This window comes from Salvelinus sp. IW2-2015, linkage group LG6.1, assembly GCF_002910315.2.
Source record: "Salvelinus sp. IW2-2015 linkage group LG6.1, ASM291031v2, whole genome shotgun sequence".
NCBI lineage: Eukaryota > Metazoa > Chordata > Actinopteri > Salmoniformes > Salmonidae > Salvelinus > Salvelinus sp. IW2-2015.
In genome coordinates, this window is record NC_036845.1 from 22,148,272 (window position 1) to 22,157,427 (window position 9,156).

The following is a 9,156-nucleotide window of genomic DNA, read 5'->3' on the forward strand; positions in this document are numbered from 1 at the left end:
ACCTCGAGCCCCGGTACACACTACCAAGTAGGCGCTATTTTTCAGATGTTCCCCTACCGGAGTTACACAGTATTGTTGAAAAGCACATCCGTGAGCCACTGCTATTAGCTTCACGACTGACATTTGGACCAGCGATGTCAGCCCCATGAGCATGCTGAGTCTGACCGCACAGCGGGTCGACAAGGATTTCATACGGAGGAAAGGCGTATTGCATGCTCAAGAATGTGCTGGTTCTCATACCGCTGCTGCCATGTCAATGGCATTTGAGAACATGTTTGAAACTTGGAAACATGAACACCTAGCTCCATTCGAACAACTGACTCGAGAAATGAGCTCAACGTCTGCAGCAGATGTGATACCATCTGTCATGGCATTGAAACGCCTACTCAACAAAACTGCCGACACAGACCGTAAGGTTAAAACAAAAGTACTCTACTAGAGGCTGTGAACAAGCGATTCTGTGGGCATTCTCTCTGAGCCTCTTTACTGTGTCGGCACCATGCTCAATGCTAGGTACAAGGGCCGCTACTTCGATGCAGACAAGAAACAGGTTTTACGTGATGTTAGACAGCTAGACAAGTTGGAAACGGACACAGTGACAGTGCGTACTGAGGAAGAGAGGCCACGGACAGACAGAGCTGAAACTTCACTACTTGACATGTATGATGAAATCCTGGTTGAATGAAACGACTAAACAAATTAACAGCACAGAAAGTAAGTGAAATAAATAGGTTTTGATTGTTTTACTGGTAACGGGGACATACGTAAATGCCAACAAAATAACTTTTTGGTGTGTGTGTGTTTGAACTATTTAACTACTAGAATGCTTAAAAGGCTGCTAAAATTCTAAATATCGGTATTGGGTTTTTTGGCAAGGAAAATATTGGATATCGGTATCGGCCAAAAATGCTTCGATGTTACAACAATGATGTTGATAATGTTTGTAATGATGATGGTTATTCTAAGGTGGCAACTTTGTAGGTCCCCCCTAGCTCTCTATTAACTTTTTTTTCTCATCCCTCTACTTTCCATTACAGGGCTAACACTTGTTAACGCTTTCTCTCCATCACTCTCTTTTCGCCTCACCCCCTCCCACTCTAAGAAACACACCCTCTCAAGCACTCATCCGCTCACTCTCTCCCCGCATGTCTCTGTGACTCTGAAGCTCCTCTGAGGGGTGAAACCAGGCTACTCTCTCCCAGGTAAACTGTTCTCATCCTCCCTCTCTCATTTTCTCTCTCTCTTTCTCTCCTTCATCAATCTCTCTGTCCTCGTTCACTATTTCACTCTTTCTCTCACTCTCCGCTCTCCTCACAACTCTCTCTCTCTCATACACCCTCAGGCTAAATGGCCACTGTAATGGGATTGGTCTGTTAGATTGGGATTGAAAGTCCTCATAACTGTCTGCTGTGTGATCTGCTGCTGTACCGTAGGTAGTGTTTCTATCTGTGTGTGCTTTCTCTGAATGGGTTGCCGTTCCTGATTTGTCTTCTTTACTCCAGTTTGCTTGAGTGTGTTAGGTACTGGAAGGGAGTGTAGCAGCTACCTGGATTCTAGGAGTTCTAGTTCTTTCATGGTTGAGTGCAGCTAAATGGGAGTGTTTAAAGAGCATCGCCGTAAAGCAAAGTCCTCAATACTCCATTGTTTTTGGAGGGTTAATGGTGGCTAGAGAGAGGATGACTAATCAGTGTATGTGAGTGTGTGGTCTACATATGCATGATTCAGTTATACAGGCATATTCCCTCCACTTCCTGGTGTGGGTGTGCTCTTTGCCTTTCTTGATACGTCGAAAAGGCAGTAAAATAAATATTGACAGCTTCTACGGGCCTATTAGCCTGGTCTCACTGGATTGGGTTGAATCCCTAGACTTTGTGAAAATATGAGAACAGCACTTCGGTTAGAGCTCCTCTTCTTATAGTTTATAATGTTACATGATCAATGACCTTCATCCTAGCCCCTTGTTCATTTCTGTAAAATCCATCTGGGTTCTTCTTGTGGTTCAGATTACTGTTGTGAACGTTTAAACATTTAAACGAAGTTGGGATTTTTAACATTAACCTCTCTGGGGTAGGTGGGACGCAATCATCCCACCTGGCCAATAGCCAGGGAAAATACAGAGCGCCATATTCAAATAAAATGATATAAAAATCAAACTTTCATTAAATCACACATCTAAGATACCAAATCAAAGCTACACTCGTTGTGAATCCAGCCAACATGTCAGATTTCAAAAAGGCTTTTCGGCGAAAGCATAAGATGCTATTATCTGATGATAGCACAACAGTAAACAGAGAGAGCAGCATATTTCAACACTGCAGGCACGACAAAAAACGCAGAAATAAAAATATAATTCATGCCTTACCTTTGACGAAAATCTTTTGTTGGCACTCCAATATGTCCCATAAACATCACAAATGGTCCTTTTGTTCGATTAATTCCGTCGATATATATCCAAAATGTCAATTTATTTGGCGCGTTTCATCCAGAAAAACACAGCTTCCAACTTGCGCAAACGTCACTACAAAATATCTCAAAAGTTACATGTAAACTTTACCAAAACATTTCAAACTACTTTTGTAATACAACGTTAGGTATTTTTAAACGTTAATAATRGATCAATTTGAAGACGGGATGATCTGTGTTCAATACAAAAAGAAAACAAACTGACAACTTTTCTGGTAATGTGCCTCTCTCAAACAATTTACTTCAAGTGACTCTCATTTAAGATTGCCGTACTTGTTCATTACACAAAGGAATAACCTCAACCAATTTCCAAAGACTGGTGACATCCAGTGGAAGTGGTAGGAACTGCAAACAAGTCCCTTAGAAATCTGGTGTCCCAATGAAAATTAATTGAAAAGACAGTGACCCCAATTTTTTAAAGATTCTGAATGATTTGTCCTCTGGGTTTTGCCTGCTACATAAGTTCTGTTATTCTCACAGACATGATTCAAACAGTTTTAGAAACTTCAGAGTGTTTTCTATCCAAAGCTAATAATATGCATATCTTATATTCTGGGGGTGAGTAGAAGGCAGTTGAATTTTGGCATGCTATTTATCCAAAAGTGAAAATGCTGCCCCCTACCCCGAAGAAGTTAAGAGAAATTATCACAACTCCTCTCTCTCCCTCGCGCTGGCTCGCCTGCTCTTCGCTTATGATGAGTGTGTGTGTCCAGTCTTCGGTTTGTTGCGTGTTGAATATCCTAGCCTATTCATTGATGATAGGCCTGCTTTACTGGAGTTGCAAGACATTGCAAGCCACGAAATTGCAAGGTACAGCATTCCATTGTGATATACAGCTTTTGATTGCCGATTTAGAGTCAGGCCTAGTGCACAGTTCTGTCTGCCTGGTGGCCGACCTGCCTATACTATGCCCCTCCCGCTATTAAAGATGCGAGTGTTTGTGTTCTTCAAAGTATGGCAATTAATCAGTCTTCCTAGCGGAATCTAATCTTGATCCTCAGAAATGGGTCGACATGCAAGGAGTCGAGGAATAAACCATTTTGGAGTCTGCTCTCCACCACTACGTCATCAGCAGCAAAGTCCTGTATGGCAATACTTTGAAGTTAAATGAGAACGAAATGCAAACTTTACGAGGTGGAATTGAGGTACAGTAATGGTAGTACAGGTGCAATGCATAACCATCTGAGAGACAAACTGTTGCTAGCAGCAGCGCAGCTGCATTGTGAATTCACGTGGTTATTATTAAACATTACTATTTTTTCCCATTTGTCACATCCCTAGTTCAGATGTACATTTCACTATGCCTGCTGCTTGTGTTTGATTTGGAGGGAATTGACCTTCAGTCCAATCGGCTAGTGTTTAATCAAAGTGAGCATGGTGATCGCTGTGAACCGCCTGTCTTATCAAAGCCGTCTGAAATCCTGCTTGTATGCAGTTTAAGAGAATTCCCTCAGTGTGTACATCTTCTACTAGACACAGTGGGAGTAACCCTAGGTGGGTCTGGGGAACATTGGTCTAACATGCCATCTGGTTTTGAGAGCTTCTGTCTTCTGGGTTTCTTTAATTGTAAGTTCTAGTAAAAAGAGCTTTATTATGTTTTTGCCACTTGGTTACAATAACACCCTCAGGTTCAGGTTTGGGCGTTAGAGTTTAAGCACTTTTACCAGATCAAACTATCTGAGAAAGAATACCAAGAACTGGGTGAATCCCTCCACAGGACATATGTATGACTATGGTTTGAGCTAATGTCACTACCACAGACCTAAGTAATGAATGTAAACAAGTTGCCCCTGAGACACTGATCTTACAGCAATGTAGCATTGTCACAGCCTGGTGGTTATGGTCACAATTTGGTGAAGGTGAGCTGGGCCTAGATCTGTAGGCTGCTTTCTACCTTCAGCGACCCTCAAGCCCAGGGGTTAGGGGCTGTTCGGCATGAGTGCAGAGGTCAGGTTGTTCCACCACTTCCTCCTGCCAGCTTGCATCCATACCCAGAGAGGATGCTGGGTGATAAATGTAGCCCTCCAGCTCTCTCTCCATCTGCCATAGCTCCGAGTAGACCCGTTTCCATGGGAACCAGTGAACCAGCAGCACCAGGCTACAGCGAGGAACGAGGAGAGGCGGGAAAGAGGGTTTATCGGTTCTCCAGGCACAAGCTCATTTAATGTTTAGCCCATATTTTTATCATTTCCAGCCGTGGAAAGACCTGCCAAAATGAGCACAAACTCATAACCCGGACTGCTCTTTGTTCTTGGTGTCTGTGCATATTAATATGGAGACAGTTCTGATATTGTACTAGTACAGCTTTTTACGTATTGAGTGACTGAATGGTGCTTGTAATGATGCCTCATGTTATGTGACCTCAACTTATCAAAGTTAGTAGATCACGATTTGTTGTTGTGTCTCAATCTTCGATGTTAAGGTTAACATAGCAGGACTTCCAGCAGACCTGGTTGCTCAAAGAACTCTTTAACAACATTATCGCAATGTTGCTAGCTGTTATTGGCATGGTCAGGTTTCCTCTGTCTTTTACAAACATCCCACCAATGTCAGAATAATCTTGCGTCCTAAAGAAGGGTTAGAACATTAGGTTGGAGCCTGGGTGAACATTTTGCTTAACTACTCAGTGCTGTTCCTCATGTCGTCCACACATTACAACCACTTTCAATCAACGTGTTAATACCATTTTAACAACATTTCCTAGCAGTTTTATCAACAGACCTCGAGAGAAGAGTTTAGCCTTTAGTTGGAAATGCATAGTTCTTTTCACTTGGAAATGTCTAGGAAAATAAATCTAGTCAGGTGTCAGTCTATTTTATCTGTTTTAATCTCCCCTCAAGACATGACGCAAGGTGCTTCAAGGTGCCATATTGATAAGGCTGATGCCCTCACAAGCTTATCTTTTGTGTTGATGAAATTCAGGGTAACCCCTCAAGTATTTGTGAGGACATTTGAATGCATGACACATATCCAGAGTGAAGGGATATTTAACTTGTCCTGCATTTTTAAATATGTCTCTGCAGACTCACTACAAGTGTTCCATGGAACAAGAAGAGGGAGCCTCAGAAAGACATGAAGGAGAGAAAGGCTGCTTTCTTCTGGTCTCCTTTCCCCTGGGTACCGCATCACTGTTTGTGTGTCTGCTGACAATGCCAACCGCATTCCCCCCCCTCTTACTGGTCTGAGCTAGGCAGGAGCTACGCAATCCATTTCACACCATGATATGCACGCCTCACACGCATGCACACACAGACATAAAAAAATACACTCCGACAACACCCCAAGTCTACTTGATACTGTTTCCAACTGATGACAGCAAAGGAATGTACTGTACAGGCAAAGGTTAAAGATAGACAACAGAGAGGTGTGTCCCATTACAGGTTCCCATACTGAAGGACCTGATTCTGCAGAGTAAAGGATTCACTGTTTAATTTCCTGATACTAATATTAGCTCTGGCATTTTGCTTGTGACAACTCCTCAAAGGAATGTGTCACTGTAAGAAAATGGAACACTGCTGCATCGTCGGCTTCACTAACAGTACATTCACACCCTATAGACTATAAATAGATCTTTGTGAATGAGTGAATCAGCAACTTTTCCCCGTCTGCATTCATCCACAGTAGAATTCTAATTACCATCCTGGGATTCCAGCATTGAAGTGTTTGCACAGCAGTTGATGGCTGACAGTCCATTTTCTGTCTCACTTCCTTCATATGGTTCCTTCTACCTGGTTATTGTAAAGCAGTAAGGTAAGGGGGTCAGTGGGAAGGAAAAGCCTTTGTGAAACAACAGGAGGAAATGTTGAGAGGAACCAGAGCCACTGGGGAATGGCAGGATCTCTTTAGGGTCTGGTTTGCTTACCTGATCTGACTGTCAGAATGGATTTGAGACCGACAGGCTACAGAGGAGGGTGTTCTGGGCAGTGTAACGTGTGAGAGAGTTGGTGCGTGCGTTTTCAAGAAAATAACATGACAGTCTCTGCCATATTTCCCCTACCCAAGGTGATTGTTCCCTGTGTAATACAATGATTATGAATTAGCCTATTATTTCTAAACAGTGTAGTTCCTTATCCAATCTCAAATAATTGTGAAAGGAATACAATAATGACAATGTAGCCAAATGAAATAATCGTTATTAATACATTGAATTAATATGATGACAGTCTGTATAGGATTAGGTGTTTGATTCATGTCTCGTGTAGCAGCAAGAACCAACTCTGGAGTTCCAAGCTCTAACCAACCACATATTTGAGCCAGTTCAGATGAGTTTCCAGGTGATCCATTGTCTCTCCAAGGGTGTGCCTCCCTTCTGACTGGTAGCCATTGGCAGTATGGTTGTTGAGTTTATGCACCATCAGAATACCACTAATCTTTTGAGTCAAAGTAAAAGTTACCAGACTCAGTCGGACTGATGGCGCCGAAGAACATGGCTGACTTTTTACATTCTCCCAACCAGTTGTGCTATTTTGTAATATATTTTCTTGCGTTTTGTGTGACTTATTTTTTAAATTGTGTACATAATGTTGCTGCTACCGTCTCTTATGATCGAAAAGAACTTCTGGACATCAGAAAAGCGATTACTCACCGTGGACTGGAAGAAACTCTTTCCTTTAACGAATCCAACGAGAAGGATATCCTGCTTTCACTGGAACAGGCCCAGATCCACGCTTTTGTGTGAAGAAAAGACGCCGGAAAAGGAGCCGCAGATCGGGCATCCTTATGAGAATCCGGAGGCGAGCGAGTGAACTCCCACTGCCTTCCATTCTTCTGGCTAACATGCAATCGTTGGAAAATAAAATTGATGACCTATGATTAAGATGATCCTACCAACGGGACATTAAACTGTAACATCGTATGTTTCACCGAGATGTGGCTGAACAAAGATACAGACAATATAGAGCTAGCGGAATTTTCCATGCACCGGCAGAACAGAGATGCTACCTCTGGTAAGACGAGGGATGAGGGTGTGTCTCTTTGTCAATAACAGCTGGTGCGCAATGTCTAATATTAAAGCAGTCTCGAGGTATTGCTCGCCTGAGGTAGAGTACCTTATGATAAGCTGTAGACCACCCTATCTACCAAGAATTCTCATCTGTATTATTCGTAGTCGTCTATTTACCACCACAAAACGAAGCTGGCACTAAGACCGCTCTCAACCAACTCTATAAGGCCATAAGCAAAGAAGAAAATGCTCATCCTGAAGCGGCGCTCCTAGTGGCACGGGACTTTAATACAGGGAAACTTAAATCAGTTTGACCAAATTTTTACCAGCATGTCACATGCAAACAGGGGGAAAAAAATCCTAGACCACCTTTACTCCACACACAGAGATGCATACAAAGCTCTCACCCGCTCTCCATTTGGCAAATCTGACCATAATTATATCTTACTGATTTCCTGCATACAAGCAAAAACTAAAGCCGGAAGTACCAGTGACTCGCTCAATACGGAAGTGGTCAGATGATGCAGATGCTACACTACAGGACTGTTTTGCTAGTACAGACTGGAATATGTTCCAGGATTCATCCAATGGCATTGAGGAGTACACCACCTCAGTCATCGGCTTCAACAATAAGTGCATCGATGACTTTGTCCAACAGTGACTGTACGTACATATCCTAACCAGAAGCCATGGGTTACAGGCAACATCTGCATTGAGCTAAAGGCTAGAGCTGCCGCTTTCTAGGAGCGGGAGACTAATCCGGACGCTTATAAGCAATCCCGCTATACCCTCAGATGAACCATCACACAAGCAAAGCATCAATACAGGAATAAGACTGATGCTTGTCGGATGTGGCAGGGCTTGAAAGCTATTACGGACTACAAAGGGAAACCCAGACGCGAGCTGCCCAGTGACAAAAGCCTATCAGATGAGCTAAATGCCTTTTATGCTAGCTTCGAGACAAGCAACACTGAAGCATGCACGAGAGCACCAGCTGTTCTGGATGACTGTGTGATAACGCTCTCGGTAGCCGATGTGAACAAAACCTTTAAACAGGTCAACATTCACAAAGTCGCTGGGCCAGACGGATTACCAGGATGTGTACTCAAAGCATGTGCGGACCAACTGTCAAGTGTCTTCACTGACATTTTCAACCTCTCCCTGACCGAGTCTGTAATACCTACATGTTTCTAGCAGGTAAACTGCATAAATGATTACTGCCCCGTGGCACTCACATCGGTAGCCATGAAGTGCTTTGACCTCCCCAGCAGATCCACAGAAGACGCAATCTCAATTGAACTCCAAACTGCCCTTTCTCACCTGGACCAAAAACCTCAGACTTTCGTTTTTGATTAATGAAAATATTCTTGGCGAATGCTTTCGTCCGTCTTGCGCCGGTCCAAGAATTTCGCCTCTAGCGGCACAATAAGAATGCCCCCGGCGGTCCCTCTTTATCATGGCCCCAGTTCAGAAGAAAAACCCACAAAATAGAACCAGAGTCCTATTATATTATTCCTAGCTGCGGTATTTAGGCGACCGGGCCTGCTTTGAACACTCACAGTAAAAGCTTCGGACCTCAGTTAAGCGCATCGAGGGGGTGCCTAGAGGCAGAGGCTGTAACAGGCGGTAGCTCAACTCGCGGCGGACCGCCAGCTCGATCCCAAATCCAACTACGAGCTTTTTACCTGTAGCAACTTTAAGATGCACTATTGGAGCTGGAATTACCATGGCTGCTGGCACCAGACTTGCCC